This window comes from Daktulosphaira vitifoliae, unplaced genomic scaffold, assembly GCF_025091365.1.
Source record: "Daktulosphaira vitifoliae isolate Bord-2020 unplaced genomic scaffold, ASM2509136v1 Scaffold_5, whole genome shotgun sequence".
NCBI classification, from domain to species: Eukaryota; Metazoa; Arthropoda; class Insecta; order Hemiptera; family Phylloxeridae; genus Daktulosphaira; species Daktulosphaira vitifoliae.
Window position 1 is genome coordinate 19,893,055 of NW_026099576.1, and position 22,741 is coordinate 19,915,795.

At 24.7% G+C, this 22,741-nt stretch overlaps 1 protein-coding gene and 1 long non-coding RNA gene across 2 annotated transcripts in view; one reads left to right on the forward strand and one right to left on the reverse strand.

Annotated features, from left to right (window-relative positions):
- Positions 1-22,741, reverse strand: part of LOC126907346 (trace amine-associated receptor 1) — a 326,541-nt gene that overhangs the window by 193,269 nt on the left and 110,531 nt on the right. The gene's annotated exons all lie outside the window — the stretch shown is intronic.
- LOC126907361 (uncharacterized) overlaps positions 21,971-22,741 on the forward strand; it is an 11,301-nt gene continuing 10,530 nt past the window's right edge. The window contains exon 1 of the long non-coding RNA XR_007704491.1: positions 21,971-22,388. This is a non-coding gene — a long non-coding RNA (uncharacterized LOC126907361). The remainder of the gene's footprint in view (positions 22,389-22,741) is intronic.

The following is a 22,741-nucleotide window of genomic DNA, read 5'->3' on the forward strand; positions in this document are numbered from 1 at the left end:
TTTTTTTTTTTTTTGTGTCTGTCACCACTTTTTCTCAGCTCTCACCGAACCGATTTCTTTCAATGATACGTCAAAAGATCACAAATCGTATCTAGTAGAAGACATTACCCTCAAAAATTAAAAAAAATTCTCTCGTTCCCCGTAAATGGGGAAAACCTCCAAAAAAATTACAAATTTAAAAATTGCTAATTTTCGAAATTTTTTCAATTTTTTTTACTTAAAAGTGCCATAACTTTTTCAAAAATGAACATATCAATTTAATTCTTTTTTATACAGATGCAAAATATCATTACCTTTTATTTGGTAAATTTTTTTCATAAATTTAACCCTTAATCTGCCCTCAAGGGGGGATTTAAAACGACAACTTTTTCACAAAAAATTAACTTTTTCAACTTAACTTTTGAAAATGTTCAGGAAAGTCTGACACTTTTATATATATTTTAAATTAAAGCTAATGTAATGTTCTTTATTATGCAAAAAAAAAAATTCGGACTTTATTTTATCTTCACGGTGAAAATGGCTACCGAATGCTATTTTTGTGTGAAAATTTTCGATTTTGTATTTTACATTTTTAACTTTATTATGCTATAACTTATTGAAAAGTGTATGGATAAACATAATTTTTTTATGAGAAATAATATTTTTTAATAATCCCTTTTTCATTCGACATACTTTATCTGAATCAGGATATTAATAACGAACTAGCAGATCATGTTGCATTTGGTATAATCCATCAATTTTTTAAAATTAAACACTATCTAAAGATTTGCATCGAAGCGTTTATTTTTATAGTGATTTTAATCACTGTCAGATATCATAATACTTGATCCAACTATGCCACGTCACCACTGTGCCGCGATCCCCCTGTGCTGGGTTTTTTTTATTTATATCTAAATTTATATTTTATATCGTTAATGTTTTATTTAAATAAACAACTACTTTGTTACTTATAAGTTTTATTAAAAAAAATATTACAAAAATTTCACTACATTATTAATAGTGACAGGTAATATAACAATATTTTGAAGTACTAAGAATTATTAATATATAAATTTCTTAGCATAAACACTTTATAAAAACTACGATAAGTAGGATTTAAATTCATATGAAATAAACATGATGGATATTAACTATTTGTAGGCAGTTGTGTTACACGAGGTCAGACGATATCATCAATGTTAATAACATTTATATGTGGTAATACTGTTGTAGAATATCTCTTTTTTGTATCCCTTTTACAAATATGTCTATAAATTTTAATGAATTTAAAATTCTTGGTAGTTCTTCAATTTCTACGTCCCCGTACTGAGGTTGCATTGAAAGTCTGTGATTTTTAAATCGCGCGTTAACATTTCGACTTTTTCTTCTGATAAAGTTGTATGTTTAAATATCCAGTGTTGAGTAGCATAAATGTCAGTATCCACTACAGATAGTTCTTTTGTAAGTTTGATGCAATACTTGACAAAAAAAATTGTTGTTACTTATGAATAAATACACTGGACTACAAGAAACTTTCATCTGAAGCAAAAATATATTTTTCTAAATCCAGATTAGTAATTCTTCGATTCAAAAATATAATATAATATAATTTTTAATTCTATATTATATAATTTTTATAATTAATTGTTTTCTAATTATTATTGATTTTTATTTTTAATATGTTAAAAGTAATAATTTGTACATGTAGTGATGAGCAGAATTACTCTTGTTCTTGCGGTCTTGGCTTGGTCTTGCATTTCTACGAAACCAAGAACAAGACCAAGACTGTAATAATATCAGCAAGACCAACATCAAGACTGTACTCAATTGACAAGAACAAGACCAAGACTTTTTTAGCAAGACCAAGAACAAGAACAAGACTAGACTTGCAAGAACAAGACCAAGACCAAGACTCAAAATGCAAGAATCTTGCAACAACAAGAATAAAACTGCAAGAGTATTGCACTCTTGCAAAAAAAAAAAAAATTGTTGTTGGTTAAAATCGTTAAGATNTACATGTATTTTTTTCGTCCTTTAAATTGAAAGTTTATAGTAAAAAAAATTGCATTTATTACTATATCGTTTAGCTCAACTTACAAGTTTCAAATTGACATCATTAAATAGAAAAAAATGAAATTGAAAAATGAAAGACACAAGTGTTACCGATTCGGCAACTGTTCGTCGCTTTCGCCGATTAATAAAATTAGCAATTTAAGCTTTTAAGCAATTCAAATTTTAAAAATACTTTTTCGACTTTAAAAAAGCAAAAAATTTAAATAAGTTTAACTTCTTATGTCTTATGAATTTTATTCTAAATGATAATATAGGCTTTAATTTAAGATTAAATAAAAGTGTCAATATTTCCGTAACATTTTCAAAAATTAAATTGCAAAGATTAACTTGTGTGCCAAAATTTTTTTTTGAAATCCCCTCGCGGGCAGGTTTAGAGTCAGATTTTCAAAAAAATTATGTCAAATCGATTGAAGTAAAAATATCTAAGGTTTTAATAAAAATAATTTTAATTTGTTCATTTTTCAAAAAGTTATGGAAGTTTTAAGTATTAAAATATTTCAAGTTAAACATTAATTTTTACATTAAAATTACATTTTTCATTGAATTCGACGGTCATTTTTCTATAAAAGAAAAATTTTCAGGATAAATTTTTTTTTTTGCACTTATAGTCTTTGTTGTAAGCATTAATTTGACACATGTTTAAAGGACTCAGTATTTCTGGAGCAATTTCAAGATATGAAAAAGTTAATTTTCGTAAAAAAGTTGCTATTTTAAACCCTCCTCTGTAAGTAGTTTAAGTGTTAGATTTTCAAAAAAAATATTATCAAATGAAAGAAAAATATCTAAGATTTCAATGTATAAAAAAAATAAGGTGATTTTTTAATTTTTGAAAAAATTATGGTAGTTTTAAGAAAAAAAAAAGTGAAAAAATGACGAAACTTACCAATTTTAAAAATTGTAATTTTTTTAGAAATTTCCCCATTTACGGAGAAAGAAAGAAATTTTTTTTCAATTTTTAAGGGTAATATCTTTAACTAGTTATGATTTGTGTTTTTTTTTGACATATTGTTCATCAAAATCGGTCTAGTGAGAGCTGAAAAAAGTGGCAACAGATACAAAAAAATAAAACACATCATGGTAAAATTAATCAGCTTCGCATCAAAGTTAAAACTGAATTAGGTAATGCGTCCTCAGGGCTAATTACAGTGTCGTTTTTATGAAACATGGATATTTGTGTGTCCGGGTATACTTTCTACAATTTTCTTAAGCATTTGATATTTTGGCTGGTCTAAAGTTTTTGAATATATGAAATTATTTTTAAATTTTACATCCGTTTTCGCTGACTAGTAAAGAAAAGAAAATATTTGTTTTACCGCAACCCGACGGTCCCGCAATAATCGCTCTAATAGAATTTGAAAATAAAGTACAGTGTCGAGGAGGTTATTATTTTCGGGATCTGCGTTTATCACAGGGAGTTTATAAACTTCATGTTTTCCACTATAAATAGTTTATTAGGAAAGTAAACTGATCAAACGATGTCTCGTTACGGTCGCATCAAGTCTGGTGTCGGTCTATTCAATACGCTCATAGATAAATTAACTGTAGAATTACATCTCAAAGGTTATAATTACTGTGACCCCGGCACTCAATTAAAAGAACGTTTAGCAAAGGGCGACGTGTAAGTAAACAAACTCGACGAACTCTGCAAATCTCACGAAATTTTATACGATAAACATCATTTGACTGTAGAAAGACAAAGTGCAGATGACGTATTAAAACACCGAGCTTGGAGCATCAAAGGACTCTGGATTGAAAGAACGGACCGCAGCGTACCTAGTTACCAACGCCATGAAATCAAAACGTAAAATCGGCATGGAATATGATTTTAAGACTATAATTTCCGAAGCGTAAAATTCTATTAAGAAACAGGAAAAAACAGTCGGCAAAGATATTTCAAAATTAATAAACATTGCGTTGATCGCTGCTCGCAAAAAAACTCGTCGTGGCAGCATTTCTTACATACCATGTGTAATACTAGTGCCGAAATCCGGCGGAGTGCTCCCTCCTATTCCTATTTTTGCTGCATTATCGGCATTAAGATCTCTAGCCGTTGGGGCGGATAGTATTATACGTAAAATCATTGATGCAAGAGAAGCAAGTGATAAAAATTCTACAGTAAAACTCGGCAAAGGTTTGTACCTTAAACCTTATAAGAACGGTTCCAGTTTATTTTTATCACCGTTCAAAACAAAAAACTAATATCGAATCTGTCAAAGACTGCTCTATAGGGCTATCAAATTATAAAATATGAAAATTTATTGAAAATACCTCATCTTAGAGGGTTCTTTAGCAGAGACACATTATCCGTACGTCCTTAAAAAAACGAGAGTGCAGTTATAAATATAAGCAAAAAAAAACGAGCCAGGTACTTATTTGTCGTGTTATAGAAAAAATAACAGTATAGTACATTATTTCGATAGTTACGATGATTTAGTTCCACCGCTAAAGTTACAGAAATATTTTAACCCATTAAGCAATGAAATATTTCTAGAATATTTATTTTTGATATTAAAATATTTCTAAAATATAACCAGAATATTTTAATATAATCTCACAAAGTACTTTATTCACAAAGTATCTCACAATATACTTTGGCTGCAAATATTACATTCTCACAATATTTTAAAGGTATATTTCTAAATTATTATAAAAAAAAATATTTTGACAATATTTTGCAAGATGTTTTATAAAAATATTAAAAAAATCAACCGGCTTCATGGAATTCGACACATTGAACTTCAAGTGCTAGAGATACACGGGTTACTATTTGACCCTCAGGTTAATACCACTGTGAGATGATAAAAAATGCTATTTATGGTATTTCAAATTTTCAAAGTCGTTTTTCCCCCCTTAAAAAAATTCAAAGTAAATACAACTTTATATTCAATTTATATTAGATACATATCATTTTTTTGAAAATCGAATATCCCATCCCCGTGGCCTCTCTTTGTAAGTTAGAAATTGACCTATATTGTTGGTAATATAAAAATATATTCTAACTATAATAAAAAAACTATTGAGGATTTCAAGTTTCACAGTACAATAATAATATATAATCGCGCTGATAACTAGATACCAATAACATCCAAGGGTGTAACTAAATAGATGCTAGGGGATAGCTTGCCTCTCTTAAGTTATCTCAGTTGGCCAACAAGAGATATTATTTATAATATTTAAAAAATTATATTGATAATATATTCAACAAATATATTCTCAAAATATACATAAACAAATATTTAAAAAATTATTTTTTTTACATATTATAGAAATATTTCAATTGATTATAATTTTTATTATATTTATGAGATATTGTCACAATATTTGCTTAAAAATATTGTAAAAATATTTTGATAATGTTAATATATTGAAGGGCGTGGTGTGGCGCAGTGGTCACACTGGATGTTGACAAAACTCTAGTGTTAAGCCGCGCCTACCGCCGTAGGTGAACGGATGGGTGACCATGCGTACGCTTCTACAGTGCCGAAAAATCACCATGTTCCTAATGCAGAAGACAACGGGAAACCACTGCACTTAAATTTCCCCAAGATATACCAATGGTATTAACCAACCTAACGGTTGTAAAAAAAATATATATATATATATATATATATATCGAAATTTCTACGTGGGTGGCGATAGTGTAAACAAGTTTAAAACAAGTGTTATTATTCATGTTAAAAATCTTATTTTTAGATGTTCTAGAAAAAATTTAGGGGGTTTCATCCAAAACTTTTTGAAAAGAAATCGTAATTTTTTAATTAAGCACCACCACATCATTGAGTGTCCAACTAATTTGTAGATTCCTTCGCCAGCATAACATAATGACAATAATGCACACGTTAATATAAAATATACAACACATATTAATAGGATAAAGTGAATAACCTGTATGAAAGTATATAGTTTTACGAACTTTAAAGCTGTTCGTATCTATTTAACAAAATATGTTTTAAGTACATATTTTATCATATTTGCTCTACACAAACAATAAACATCAAACAAACATGTAAATATTCAACCACTCGTTATTTAAGTTTAACTAATCACAATTCAACAAATAAGTTTTAAAAGTTATATTTGTTTATTTAGATATAAATATGAATTTTTTATACAATAGCTAAATATGTATTTATTCACATTTATTTTTGATTAAGTTTAAACTATTTTTGTAAATTTAAAACTTTTGCTTTTAATCGTAATTATATTATAACTGGGCTTCGCCCAACTGGTGCTCCGCCCCAGACCCGATGCCTTAAATATGCGCATAGTCTTAAAAAATATATATGTATAATATAATATAACTCCGTCAAACATTAACAGATTTCAGCGAAATTTTTAAGATACCGTTAGAATTTCTTAAAGCCTGATAAAAAGTTTAGGTTTTAAATCGAAAAACGCTGTCGATAATGAGTGTTTTTCAAAAAATTTTTAAACGCTCACGTGTACAATAAAAATTTTCACATTCGTAAATAATTATCCTAAATTAACGTTGTCGAGCACTTTTATTTAAAAAAAATTTTTGAAAATCATACATCGTTAAGTAATTTGTCCAGCTTTGGCTAATTTTTCATCGTTTTTCATGAGATATATAATTTATACCAAATTTATTTTCTTTTGTGTTGTTATTTATTTACGTATTTTACATTTCTTTTAATTTTTTTTATTTTCTTATTTGATTAAAAATATTTAAACTTTCATTATATAAGTTATTTAAATTGAACTCATAGATAAATCATAGGTTAGTATATATTACATGTAGACAGTTTTTATGTGTTTGAGAATAACGAACATATAAAAGTCATAATTGGAAATAGAACCTAGCATTATGCGTATGTAGTAATTTTTATTTGATTATCATAGAATATAATGATATTAAGCCATTGTAATAATAATGTGTTTTATCATATAAAAGTTTTATCCAAATAGTACATATTGGTGTAATCAACGAATCAAAATCTGCTATTTAACGTAGGTAGACTGTAACAGTTAAGAAAATAAACGCCATTAAATTGACCATCGGATTAGTTATAAAGTTTTGAGTTTGACGTTTACAAACACCACAATAATAGTACACTTTTGAAGATCTTTTCATGTAATATATTGCTGTTAATATCTTTGGAATTATTAAATAACCATTATATCTCATGGTGATCATAACTTACTACAAACTGCAGAAAAACCAAAACAACGTTGATTCACTCTTTCAGTAGAAATACATATATCAGAATCATAAAAATGTCAAATTTATATACATATGAGCATTATCGTAAATAGTATGTTTACAAAACTCAAACATTAGAAGGTACTATTAATGTCTGTAAGAAAAATATTATATCACTGCAGTCTGTGCAAACTACGTATCTTAAATCTGAGATTATGAAGTATGAAAAACTTACAAGTGCTTTTTGAAATAATGGATGTTTTTGTAGAAAATATGTATTTTGCTCGCAAAATAATAAATTATATACATGCTAAGTGGTAACATTCGTTATGAAATAAAAAAATTGATCTATGTAGAATGAAAATATATAAACTAATGCACACTCTCATTTATAGTTGATAACTATTTTTTTTATTAGTATAGTTTATAATAACCAACTATTGGGTGTAAAATCGCTACTTAAAATTATAATCAGTCAACTGCTTTATTTTCTGACCTTATTGTTTTGTTAATATTTTCAAAAAAGTTACGATCCCTAAGGCTTATTCTTCCTGACATTTGATGATCGAACAGTAAATAAATTACAACGCTGAATTATATAAATTACAACTTATTATGATATTGACTGAATTTTTATATAAATATGATTCTTAAATATTATCTTATATTAACTATAAGCTATAGTAATTATAGTATATATCTAAACATATCTCAAGGTATTGGTTACTAAAATTAATTTTTTTGTGTAAATATTCTTGAACGATATTGACCAAAGGTAAAAAAAAAATATTTTATTATTTTTGTAGATGCACTTTACAACTGTTATTATAAAATAAAAATAAAGCTCACTTGATAATCAAATTTTTTATGCATTAATTTAAAGTATTAATTGTAAAATTTAACACAACGTAAACTTAATATATAATAAAACACGAACGCTGCAAAAGTTTCATTTGATCCAATTGGCTTATTTTGAAATTGTTTTTTTTACTAATAATGAAATTATTGAATATGACACACGCAACGCCTAAAATCAATTATTATTTATTAATTATTATTGTATATTTATTAATAATATAATTATTATAACAACTAAGTCACAAACTTTATAATAAGTATTTTATATTGAATTATGATAACACATCACGATATCAGAATTTTGTCTAAAAGAAAAACTTACCGAGCCAAATACTTCTAGATTCAACGATTTTTGGGGAGTAATATTCATTTTTAATCTGTTCGTGTTGTGTAAACTCATAGCCAATAAGAGAATTTTTTTTAATTTTATACTTTTCTCGGTCCAATCAATACTATACAAAGCAAACAGTATTCCATTTATCTAATAAAATCGTATGCATATAAATGTTAAAATAGGAGTCGTTTAAATTTATGAAGAATAGTAAAGAATTAATGAAGAAATAAATTTTAACATATTATTTAATATAATAAATGTTTTTATGTATAAAAATCAATAATTTTTCCATATATAATAAGTTTTGTATATAATATGGAATGGTTTGAATTGTGGAGAAAAGTAACTCGGGAACATCGTGGGTAATTTCAGTTTAGTATTTTACGTTTTCGACAATATGTCTTTACAGTCATGTAATATTTTACTGTCTAGTTTTAATTATACCTTTTAATTATTATATTTAGGTCATTATGGAACTATTTTTTCTTTCAATTATTCTAAGTAAAGATATAAGAGCTTTCTCATTTAAACACAGCTGGGTCTCTATACGACACGTACTTAGAGGTATCATAATGAGTAATTTGTGCTGGTAATATTTGAGTATCTTTAATCTTATTACTCTCTTGGTTTATGTCTGACATTCATGGACATGACCCTTGACAGTATTCAAAGAGAAAAAGGATTTTCTTGGCTCAGTTAAAACCCTAAGGTTTTTTTTATGTAAAAAATGTATCTTCAATTGACATTGACACAACAACATTGAAGCTAAAATTAAACTTTTTCCATAATAGGGAATAAAAGATACACATAAAAAGTATTTAACTATTTATAAATCACAAAATAAATAACCCAAAAATAAATTTTTCAAAATAATTATCATTTTAGAAGAAATATAGCTGTTAATGATAAAGCAATTACTCTATATTTATCAATCAAAAATAATAATTTATTACTAATTAGTCGTTAATTATAAATAAATAATACAACTGTTATGACAAAAATTATTTTAAAAATATTATCAAATGTCACACAGTTAAAATGAATATATATTGTTTTTTATACTTTTCTGTACTTATTTACTAATGATACTTTAGCGAAGGGCGTTTTTTTTGTTAGTATATTTTTAGCAAGAATTTGAAAAAATTGTTTTTTTAAACATTAAATAATGTTATAAGTCAAGTATTTATATCAAATTTAAGGAAAAAAATAAATTAGAATGTGCTATCTGCTCTACTTTAATTAACTTAATTAAATATTATGTTTTTAACGAATCAATGATTATATTAAGTAGATAATTTCAAATAGTAAAAACATTTAATTAAAAATAAATAAATTATTTTTATTGATGTTCGAGATAACTATGAAATTGACACATAATAAACAATTGATTAGTAATAATCCTTAATAAATAGTTATATTAAAAATTTAATGTATCAACAGATTAAAATATTTGGTGAAATATTCTTAAATTACATTTAAACTATTTTTGTTTATTATATATTTCTTGTACTGTTTCGTACTTTTATTTGAAAAATATACTTTTATATTTTTCATAAGTATTATGTTTTATAAATATTTTAAAACGTCATAAATGAATTATTTATATCAAATAAAGTCAAAAGGTAATTAAAATGTACAAACTGCTATCAAAATTTAATTTACTTGATTTTCAAGAAAACCATAAAAATAGCAGTTGATTAACAAATCGATACATAACACTGATAATGTTAATAATAATTTCGAAGAGGTAACTGACAATACATAGCCATTTTCAAAGTAATTCTGCAAATAATTTTCTCATCAAATTATGAAAATCACATAAATCTTAAATTTAAAATATACATACCAAAATAAACAAATATGTGAAAGCATTAAAAAGATTGAAATAGTATACATATGTAAACCATGTCATCGGTTTCATGATTTCATAAAATTTCCTAATTGAACTAATAATAATAATAATATAAAATATAACATCGAATTAGTAATTGGATTATCTACTAAATTATAAATATAACTTTAAAATTCTTTAGAAGACAAACCAAACAATGTTAATGAATAATTAATTAATTTTATTTGTGAACTACAAATTGCACAAAATGTGGAAAGTATTCATAACATTATGATAAGAATGAATGGAACTTATAAAATAAGCGATAAATATTTTAAAAGATTTAATAATCTAGTCACAATGTAATAATAACTTTTAATCAACTTACACATGTAACTTTGTATAATCCGAAAGTAATTGTTTCAAATTAATCATGTAATTTCGGTCGTTTCTATTCCCTATTTGGAAAATAAATTCTTCATTAAAAACATTACTAGCATAAAAAATATTATGATTTTCTTTTGTGCGTTCAAAAAATATTGAAAATAAAAAATTAATCCTTATGACTTCATACACACCTAATTCATCATTTTCGTATCCAAATGATTCACATTTATATGCCATTTTTTTCAATTGAGCTGATAACATCCAACAAAAGTGTATGACTATTGTGTAGTAGAAAATAATATCAAACATCATATGTATTAATTCAATAGCTTCTAATATAAATATAATTGGGTAAATTTGCTTATAAACCAGAATTGGTATAAAACTTAGGAATGAATTTAAGACGTTGTTTTGATAAATTACTAGACTGCCGTCTCTTCTTTTTAAAAGAAATTCTTTTACAATCAATGGACTAAGGGTCCAAACTAACCCAACCAAAAAATATATAAAAAAAAATGAGTTTATTATTTTAGTACATATAGATTCGTTGTGATCAAATATATATTTTCCTTTATAACTAGAAGATAGAAAATCGCTACTCGTTGCATAGAATAATTTTCTTAATTCACCATATTTTTTTGAAAGTCTATAGTTGTTTAGATATATTTGAATAGCAGATATTACATATATAAATAATTGTATAACTGAAAAAAAATCGTTTTTCACATTGTAAAAACCAATAAACACATAGCAATTGATTACAATAAATTCCATTAATAATATTAGAGCAAAGAAGAATTGGTAAAACTTGAAATCGCGAATGGTAACCAAATTGAATGGATTAAGTTCACAATGAAGATTTAGAATCATTCACATTTGATCGTTTAGATTAAATTTCTCTCGAATTCTGTTTTGCATTTTACTTCAGAATATTGGTGAATACTGAATACAGAATACTGCCCTTAAATTACTAATTGTATCTAGAAAGAAAGTGGATAAAATTATTATTATTTATTATCTTTCCTTTTTTTTATTTTTGTTCTTTTTTAATTAATTGAGTAATTGGTAACAACTTAAAACATAAAAATTTATTTAGTTTGTTTTAATGTTAATAATTTCCATTATTTATTATTGACTAGTCATTTTCTTAATTTAATCTTTCTCTAATAAACAAGCTAGTTAATTACGTATGTTACCATTTGAAAAAATAAGTTTGTCACTTTTATAAGATATAAGATATGAACATTATGATACATTATGATTTATAAATTGAAAAAAAACGTAAATAAAAGAAACCAAAAAAAAAAAAAATTCTGAATATTACTTTCATTTTTTGATTAAATAATCAATTTGGTTCATGATAAATGAAACACTCCGTATATGAAATTCTATACAATTTCTCTTTAGGAGTTAACTTTAAAAAAATAACAGAAATAATCACTAATTACTTTTATACAGAATGATAAAAATGATTGTCATTTAAATACTCAGAAATATACTAAAATATGTGGAGTATTTCAAAAAAAATACCTCTTTAGAAATTAAAAAAAATAATTTTCGATAACTTGAACATTTACTTACAAGTATATCACTACTTAACTTAGCTGTAAACAGAAAATGTTAATAATGGAAATAAGGTAAAATTTTTATATCACATTTATATGCCATTATTTTCAATTGAGCTGATAACATCCAACAAAAGTGTATAACTATTGTAAAATAGAAAACTATATCAAAAGTAAAATGTAATACTTCAAAAGCTACTATTAGACATACAATTGGGTAAATTCGCTTATAAACCGAAATTGGTATAAAACTGAGTAATGTATTTAGGATGCTATTTCGATAAATTACCAGACTGTCATCTCTTGTTTTAAAATAAAATTCTTTTATAAATAACGGATTAAGAATCCAAAGTAACCCCGATGAATAACATATAAAAATGTATATGTTTATTATTTTCATACACATAGATTCGTTCTGTTCAAATATATATTTGCCTTTATGACTAGAAGATAGAAAATCGCTACTTGTGGCATCCAATAATTTTTTTAATTCATCATATTTTTTCGAAAGTCTATAGTTGTTTAGATATGTTTGAATAGTGGATATTACATTTATAAATAATTGTATAGTTGAAAAAAAATCATTTTTCACATTGTAAAAACCAATAAACACATAGCAATTGATTACAATAAATTCCATTAATAATATTAGAGCAAAGAAGAATTGGTAAAACTTGAAATCGCGAATGGTAACCAAATTGAATGGATTAAGTTCACAATGAAGNTGCGAATTTTAACCAGATGGAATGGATTAAGTTCACAATGCAAACGTAAATATTTTAATATTTGATCGTTTAAAATAAATGTCTCTCGAATTTTATTTTGCATTTTACTTTTCAATATTGTCGTTCTGCCCTTAAAAAATTAATTGTATCTAAAACAATAGTGTAAAAAATTATTATTATTAATTATCTTCTTTTAGTTTCAGTGCGAAGCTCAGAAGGTATTAATTTTACTATGATTTTTTTGTGTCTGCTACCAGATTTTTACTGCTCCCACCAGAATAATATATTTAAATTATATGTCAGGAGATCACAAATCTTCATAGTAATGATAGTATTATTATAAAAATATAATACATTTACTTTGATATTCAAAATTTTAACTGTATATAAAATTTCTCTTTCTTGTAAAATTATTGTATATGTGGTTTGTGTAAAAAAAATTACTAAAATATATTTAGTATTTCAAAAAGATGCTTCTAAGAAATTAAACAAAATAATTTTCGATAACCTAAACTTTTACTTACAAGTATATCACCATTTAATTTCTAGTTATAGACAGAATATATTAATAAAAATACTTGAAATTTTATGATAAAATATAAAAATGATTATAGTATTATTAAATTGTATACATAATATTCTTTACCCTTTAATATAGACTATTACATGTAACTAATATTCAGTATATAATACAAAAACAACATTATTAATATTATGCAATAAATATTAAAAAGATACACGTTTGTTCATTGTTATATTAATATTAAAAACGGTAGCATAGTGGAGTTTCAGCACAGTTTGGACGTGGCAAAGTTGGCATTGTAGTTGAATCCTATTATTATATCAAATCTACTTTGACAATATATACTTTATATTAGAAATTAATAATATTAATTATCTATACGGAGAAATTTGTTTAAGCAACTTTTTATTTGATAAAAGTGTGGCGTTAGCGGTTAGTGATCGACAACGAATTCCGAATAAAATAAAATAAATATTAATTTTATTCTTTTACGGTTAATATCTTATTAGTCTTTAAATGGTTGACACCTAGTTATTAACTATATGAAGTACAAGAGTATAATCTGGCAGACCACACGTCAGTAATTATTTCATTTATTTAACGTCGGTAGTTAAGGGCTAAATAACATTTATTTAGATGATTAAAAGAAATAATGCATATTAATATTCATTTAATTTGATCCAATTCATTGAGTAAGTTTTACATAAAATTTAACGAATATATAGTTGCAAATTACATTTATATACAAATTTCCAATAGTGTAAATGATTAGTAGTGTGTAAAAAATCAATTCATTATAATTCATTAAAACATAATTTAAATCGTAATAATTGGTAAATATTACATATTCAATCACACATTAATGGATTGTGTATATAATCAATTTGTATTATTATTATGTAATATTTCATAATGACAAAAAAAATTTAGTCAATATGCAATTTTACTATAGGTTCACACTTACATAATTTTTTCCTTACATCATAATTATTTCACATCTAATAAACACATATAAAATTTAAAATAGTATTGAATAATTTATAAAAATAATTTATATAAAGCGGTTAATAAAAAAATATATAAATAAAATATTATTGGCCTTTAAAATGTGTTGACAAATTTGCTACTGTTTCTACATCTTCAGGCACCATAAGAGCACCGTCATCTTCTTCATTTATACCTGATTGCCATATTTTGTCCAATAATACATATATTAGATATATTTGATATATATTGTTTTTCGCATATTTTTGAAAATAGTTGTCATAAACTTATAGGTCTATAAGAATTAGGAAAAAGAGGGGTTTGTTTTTTTTTTTTTTTGGTATTAGGATTATAAAACAATATTTCCATTTAAGAGGGAAGTAAAACGGATGACTGCATTTATAATATAAGTTGGTAGGAGAATAGCTTCTTAAGGAGCTGTATTGTAAAGATATAAACTTGAAAATACTTACTTTTATTATCAAATGACTTCAAAATATAGTCGATGCTGTTTTCTATCTACAAATCTTACCATTCAATTGTAACAATTTAACTAACGATGAGTTTTCTATCACACCATACTTTAACCATCATTTTTTTATTAATAAGTGGAGGAGGAGGAGGTATTTTGGGAGGTAGCCTCACAATCGTATATATATATTAATATTTAACATTTAAAATACAATTCTATTTATTGATGAATTATTAATGATGTAATGAGATATATAAAGTAATAAGGTATATTATTAAAGACATTTAATAAAACTATAGTAATTTTTATATTCTATCATAAAATTTTAAGTATTATGACATTCTCTATAGCGTTTCTGGGTATTTAAATGACAATCATTTTTATAACAAAAGGAATTAGTAATTATTTCTGTTATTTTTTTAAAGATTCATAGCATATATTTACGTAAACAATAAAATAGAGAAAAATTTTACCTTATTTTCATTATTAACATTTTCTGTTTACAGCTAAGTTAAGTAGTGATATACTTGTAAGTAAATGTTCAAGTTATCGAAAATTATTTTTTTTAATTTCTAAAGAGGTATTTTTTTTGAAATACTCCACATATTTTAGTATATTTCTGAGTATTTAAATGACAATCATTTTTATCATTCTGTATAAAAGTAATTAGTGATTATTTCTGTTATTTTTTTAAAGTTAACTCCTAAAGAGAAATTGTATAGAATTTCATATACGGAGTGTTTCATTTATCATGAACCAAATTGATTATTTAATCAAAAAATGAAAGTAATATTCAGAATTTTTTTTTTTTTTGGTTTCTTTTATTTACGTTTTTTTTCAATTTATAAATCATAATGTATCATAATGTTCATATCTTATATCTTATAAAAGTGACAAACTTATTTTTTCAAATGGTAACATACGTAATTAACTAGCTTGTTTATTAGAGAAAGATTAAATTAAGAAAATGACTAGTCAATAATAAATAATGGAAATTATTAACATTAAAACAAACTAAATAAATTTTTATGTTTTAAGTTGTTACCAATTACTCAATTAATTAAAAAAGAACAAAAATAAAAAAAAGGAAAGATAATAAATAATAATAATTTTATCCACTTTCTTTCTAGATACAATTAGTAATTTAAGGGCAGTATTCTGTATTCAGTATTCACCAATATTCTGAAGTAAAATGCAAAACAGAATTCGAGAGAAATTTAATCTAAACGATCAAATGTGAATGATTCTAAATCTTCATTGTGAACTTAATCCATTCAATTTGGTTACCATTCGCGATTTCAAGTTTTACCAATTCTTCTTTGCTCTAATATTATTAATGGAATTTATTGTAATCAATTGCTATGTGTTTATTGGTTTTTACAATGTGAAAAACGATTTTTTTTCAGTTATACAATTATTTATATATGTAATATCTGCTATTCAAATATATCTAAACAACTATAGACTTTCAAAAAAATATGGTGAATTAAGAAAATTATTCTATGCAACGAGTAGCGATTTTCTATCTTCTAGTTATAAAGGAAAATATATATTTGATCACAACGAATCTATATGTACTAAAATAATAAACTCATTTTTTTTTATATATTTTTTGGTTGGGTTAGTTTGGACCCTTAGTCCATTGATTGTAAAAGAATTTCTTTTAAAAAGAAGAGACGGCAGTCTAGTAATTTATCAAAACAACGTCTTAAATTCATTCCTAAGTTTTATACCAATTCTGGTTTATAAGCGAATTTACCCAATTATATTTATATTAGAAGCTATTGAATTAATACATATGATGTTTGATATTATTTTCTACTACACAATAGTCATACACTTTTGTTGGATGTTATCAGCTCAATTGAAAATAATGGCATATAAATGCGAATCATTTGGATACGAAAATGTAAATTTAGGTGCGTATGAAATAATTTTAAGAGGAAAACATAATTTTTTTAATGCTAGTAATGTTTCATATTAATTCATTTTTTTCCAAATAGGGCAGAAAAACGGCAATAATTACACCAAAAATTTGAATAAAATACTTCTAGATTACACAAAGATAAACATGTAAGATTATTTTAAATTTTATTTTATTTATCACTTATTTCATAAATTGTTAAAATAATACATTCATTCTTATCATAATAATGTTATGAACATTTTTTGCATTTTTATACAATGATTAATTATCAAAAAAAACTAATGAAATATTTGTTAACATATCTTTTAAAATTTTATTCATAAAGTGGTAGATAATCTGAATAATTTTTATTATTAGTTCAATTAGGAAATTTTATGAAATTATGACACCAATGACGTGGTTTACATATGTATACTATTTCAATATGTTTAATGCTCTCGTATATATGTGCTTATTAGTATGTATATTTTAAATTTAGTGATTAATTAATTTTCGTAATTTAATATAATTTAAAATTTGTCTGCAGAATTACTTTAAAAATGACTATGTATTGTCAGTTATTTCTGCGAAGTTATTATTATCAGCATCAGTGGCCTGTATCGATTTATATATTATATGCTATTTTTATGGTTATCTTGAAAATCAAGTAAATTAGACTTTAATAGTATTTAGTACATTTTTATTACTTTTCGACTTAATACTTGATATAAATACTCCATTTTCTGAAGTTTTAAATTATATATAAAAACAAGTTCTTTTCAAAAATATACGAACAAAGTAAGCCCCTCGTATAAAAGTACGAAACATTTAAGTGCAAAATGTATAATAATCAAAATTATTTAAAATAAAATTTAATAATATTTAACTAAATATTTTTCTCTGAAGATACATTTAAATGTTTTCATATAACAGTTTATTATGGATTTCTACTAAACTATTCTTTATTTCGCGCTATTTTATAGTTATATCAAAAATAAAGTAAAATAATATTTTTTTTATTGATTATTTTTAGAATAAAATGGGTTTATTATTGTAATATTATCTACTTAATATAACTTTTGAATCTGTAAATCAAAAATTTAATTGAATTAGATTTTGAAATTAGACAGCACATTTAAATTACACTTTTCTTTAATTTGATATAAATACTCAATTAATGTCGTTATTAAATGTTTATAAAAACAATTTTGCTCTGTTTCAAAAATGTATTCACAAAAAAACTACACTCTTCGTTAAAGTATACAGAGTGATTCTTTTATCATAACCCACTCAATTACTTGCAGAATAATAATAATTTAAACATTTTTTTTTTTATTATCTTTAGTTACACATTATTCTTGAATTTTTAACTATGTAATACTTTTTAAGTTCATCCCTTATGCCTTGGAGGGGGGTCAACTTTGTTTTTTTAAATGGTAACACATATTTTTAATTTAATAAAATGTTTGAGTTTTTAATTTAATAGTAAATGGCATTTGAATTTTTAATATAACTTTATTAGCTTATTAGATATAAACATTTAAAGTTTCAAAATTTTGAGTTAATATACATGTATAATACACATGGGATTGTAAATACAGGTAGCTAATTGGATTTTTATGACATTGTTGTCTCAGTCACGGATCATTTATTATCAATTATGATTATCAATAGATATACTTTCTGTATTGTCAGTTAGTGTATTTATAAACTCATAACAATGTGCCTTACTACAATTGATAATAACAATGCTGTGTACCTGCTAATATCGATGTTATAAAAAAACAAATTATCTACCTATATTTGTAATCCCTTGTGTATTATACCTGTATATTAATTCAAACATTTGAATCTTTAAATAATTATATCTAATAAACAAATTAAATTATATTAAAAATTCAAATGCCATTTACTATTAAATTAAAAACTCAAACATTTTATTAAATTAAAAATATGTGTTACCATTTAAAAAAACAAAGTTGACCCCCTTCCAAGGCATAAGGGATGAACTTAAAAAGTATTACATAGTTAAAAATTCAAGAATAATGTGTAACTAAAGATAATGAAAAAAAAAATGTTTAAATTATTATTATTCTGCAAGTAATTGAGTGGGTTATGATAAAAAAATCACCCTGTACATCAATAAATAAGTGAGAAAAAGTACAATGTTTCTTCACTTTAACTATGTGACATTTGATAATATTTTTTGTTATATCTGCTGTATTATAGATATTTTAAACGATAATATAGTATTTGATAATTATTTTTGAATGATAATTGATTATTGATAATTATGATAATTGATGAGTGATTGATTTCTCATTAACCTCTATATTTTTTCTAAAATAATAATAATTTTGAAAAATTTATTTTGAGTTATTAATATAGTATTTATTTCACTAATTTTTAAGTAGTTAAATACATTTTTTTAACTTTAATCCCGTTATATCAACGTCCACTGAATATACAACTTTGTTGTATCTCTAACAATACCTTTTAGCTTAATAAATACAAAAAACTTTTGAGTCCTAACTGATTCAAGAAAAACCTTTTTCTTCCTAATCACTACCAAGGGGAATTTCCACGATGGACAGCCGTAATCCAAAAGAGTAATAAGACTAAGGATACTCAACTATTACCAGCACAAATTACTCATTTAATTACTATCATATAGTGTCATATAGAGACCCAGTTGTGTTTTAATGAGAAAGCTTTTATACCTTAACTTAGAATAATAGAAAGGAAAAATAGTTCAATAACTTCGTAAATTTAATAATTAATAGATATATCTAAAAAAAGATGAAACGTAAAAATGGTAGCACAATGAGGTTGAGTTTTTACAATTATAATCAATTTTTATAAAATAACTGTTCCAACCATACAAATTATTTTTTTGTGGAATATAAACTATAATTATTATAGAACCTTGTTAGTACATTGTGGACGTGACATAGTTGGGACAAGTATAGGTAATATCTGACAGTGATTAAAATAACTATTATAAGATATGCTTCGATGCAAATTCGTAAACAGTGTTTCATTTTAAGTAATTAGTCGATTATTCCAAAAGCAACATCAACTCCTATTTCCTTAATTATATCTTGATTAGTATTTAATTTATTCATTAGTACAACATATGTATAAGTGCTAATTTTAGTAATAAGGAGATATTTAATTAAGAAAAATTTTTTTTTGGAGTTTTAATTTTTTACAATAGTATAATTTCGAGATATTTATCTAAGTTCCTAAAATTATGAGTTTTTTTTTATTTGGTGACTATAAATATAACTAGATTAAATTTGTGATCTTTTGACATATTAATAATTTATATTAGTCTAGTAAGAGCTGTAAATTTTAGCGAACAGATAAATAAAAAACACACAGCATCACAAGACCAACCTTCTTAGATACACAATGAAACTAAAAAAATATACAATCATAAAGTTTTAAAAAAAATGTAATACATTATAGCGTATTAGCCTTGATGCGAAGCTGAAAAGGTATTCATTTTATTAAGATTATTTTTTTGTGACTGTTACCACTTATTCTCAGCTTTCACTGGATCAATTTTGATGAACAATACGTCAAAAGATTTCAAATCATATCTAATCAAAGACGTAACCACCAAAATTTCATAAAATTTCGCTCGTTCCCCTGGGGAAATTCCCTTAATAATTTCAACTTTAAAAATCGGTAATCTTTGACATTTTTTTAACTTTTTTTATCTTAAAACTGCCATAACTTTTTAAAATGGATGAATAGAAACAAAATTTTTTCTGATTTATATATAAGGTATTTCTTAACTACGTGATAGTGAAAATGGTTATATATTCAAAAATATAATATTTTTGTGTTAAAATTCTTGGTATTGTATTTTAGTTTATTTTAATATACCCTATAAAGGGGTACACTGATTTTCATAAAAATTATATAAATATAATAAAAGATAAAAGTAATTTTAACATTTGAATCAGCTTTAATTTCCAATTTTATCAAAAAACAAATACGACGAACGTTGACACTGTGGTAATGACTTTTTTGTCATTTTTTTAAAATTCTTTTTGAGTTATAATTTTGCTTATGAATAATCCAACAATTTCATAAAATTAAACACTATCTACAGATTTGCATCTAAACGTTTCATTGATAGTGATTTTAATCACTGTTAGATATAATCTACGAGTTTACTTGTCCAAACTATACCACACTGACTGTGCTATCGTTTTTTTGTCTGTCATTCATTTTCTCAGATTTAACACGACTAATTTTTTTTAATGATACAATAAATTATCACATGTAGCATGTAATTACAGATATTATCGAAAATTAAAAAAATTTCCCCTTAAATAAAAAGATACTTAATCCTGATTCTTAATATAGGTAATAAAAATCATTCATTTCTAATGTTATAAAAGTATATTTGTCTAATTAGGTTTGATATGATATGATCACTAAGGGTTACATAGAAATTGTCACTATTTTTACTATTAAAATTATTCATTACGATAAAAATACAAAAAAAATAGCAATTTTAACGAAATACTGATTTTTTCTTATAAATTTACTATAAATAGTGTGACGGTCACCTGTTTCTAGCCGTAAGGCTTTCACCAATAAAGGCCCGTAACTCCAAAAAAAGTTTGATCCACCACTAGACTAGGCTAAACCAGATCGGAGCTAGTGTAATTTTAAATGTAAAGGACACACCTGTTTTTCTAAGATTGTATTACTGTTCTATTTACTAAGTTTTTATCTTAACTCTAGAGGGAAAAAGAATTTTAAAAAACCAGCACAGTGAAATCGCGGCACAGTGGGAAAATGGCATAGTTGGATTGTAATAAAAATAAATAAGGGAAGCGATGAGATAGAGATGGTAGGAAAGGGGTTATAAGTTATTTGGATTGTATTAGATTCATTCATATCATCTTAATCCTACCTCTCACCCACTCTGTCCTATTTCTTAATATTACATGAATATAGTGCATGTCTTACGACTACACTTACCTTGACATCCAAATAGATAGATGGTGAATTGTGATGTTTCTTGTTGACGTCGATATTTTAAGTTAATTTTGTTAACAACATTTCAGTTGTTAACTTAAAGTGTGTACTCGGACCGGTTTAATCGTCATCACGCGACTACTCCCTACTATGAACGTTGTAGTGGACGTTCCTATCACCGGCCGATCAGCTGTTACACACTACACACCACACACAACACATAGCCACAAAAATTCTTGTAATATAACATTGTAGAAAACGGGAAAAAATAATTACAATTTTTCTTTGTTTTGTTTTTCACTCAGAAAAAACTCAAGTAGTTTTTTTTTTTGTTGTTAATTAAAATTAAGTGTTGAATACTGAATAAGTTCTTTTTTGGATTATAAATTCATCAATTTTTGTTTCACAGTGCCCACCAGGGCTTGCATTGTTCATTCATTCTAGTCTCCTGTGATATTTTATACTTATTTGTGAAACTTCCATTGCAATTCATCTCTAAGTGTTCAGAAAAAAATGTGTGTTGTAGTAATTGTGTGTAAATGTAATTTGTGTCTTAGTTTTAACAGTGGCTGGCCAGTTACAATTATTAGTGAGTACCATTTATTAAGATTATTGAAGTTTTATTTGATATTGATTTATTGAGCAGTTTAAGTTTGTGTGTAATTTGTATCATATTTAATTTATTATTCCTCCTTAATCGTTGGCGTAAGGTCAGCATGCAACAGCTATAAGAGCTTGTAAATATTGTTTAGTTAATTAGTCAGAAGGGCTAATTGTTAAATTCTATTGTGGGGAATTTAAATTATTGTCTCTTTTACTGTTCAAAGTCCTGTCATTATAAGTGATCAAGTTAACAATTAGTTACCATTATTAGTTTATAATTATTGTCTAATTTTATGTAAATTTAAGTTTCTGAATTATTATTATTACAGTTGTAATTTA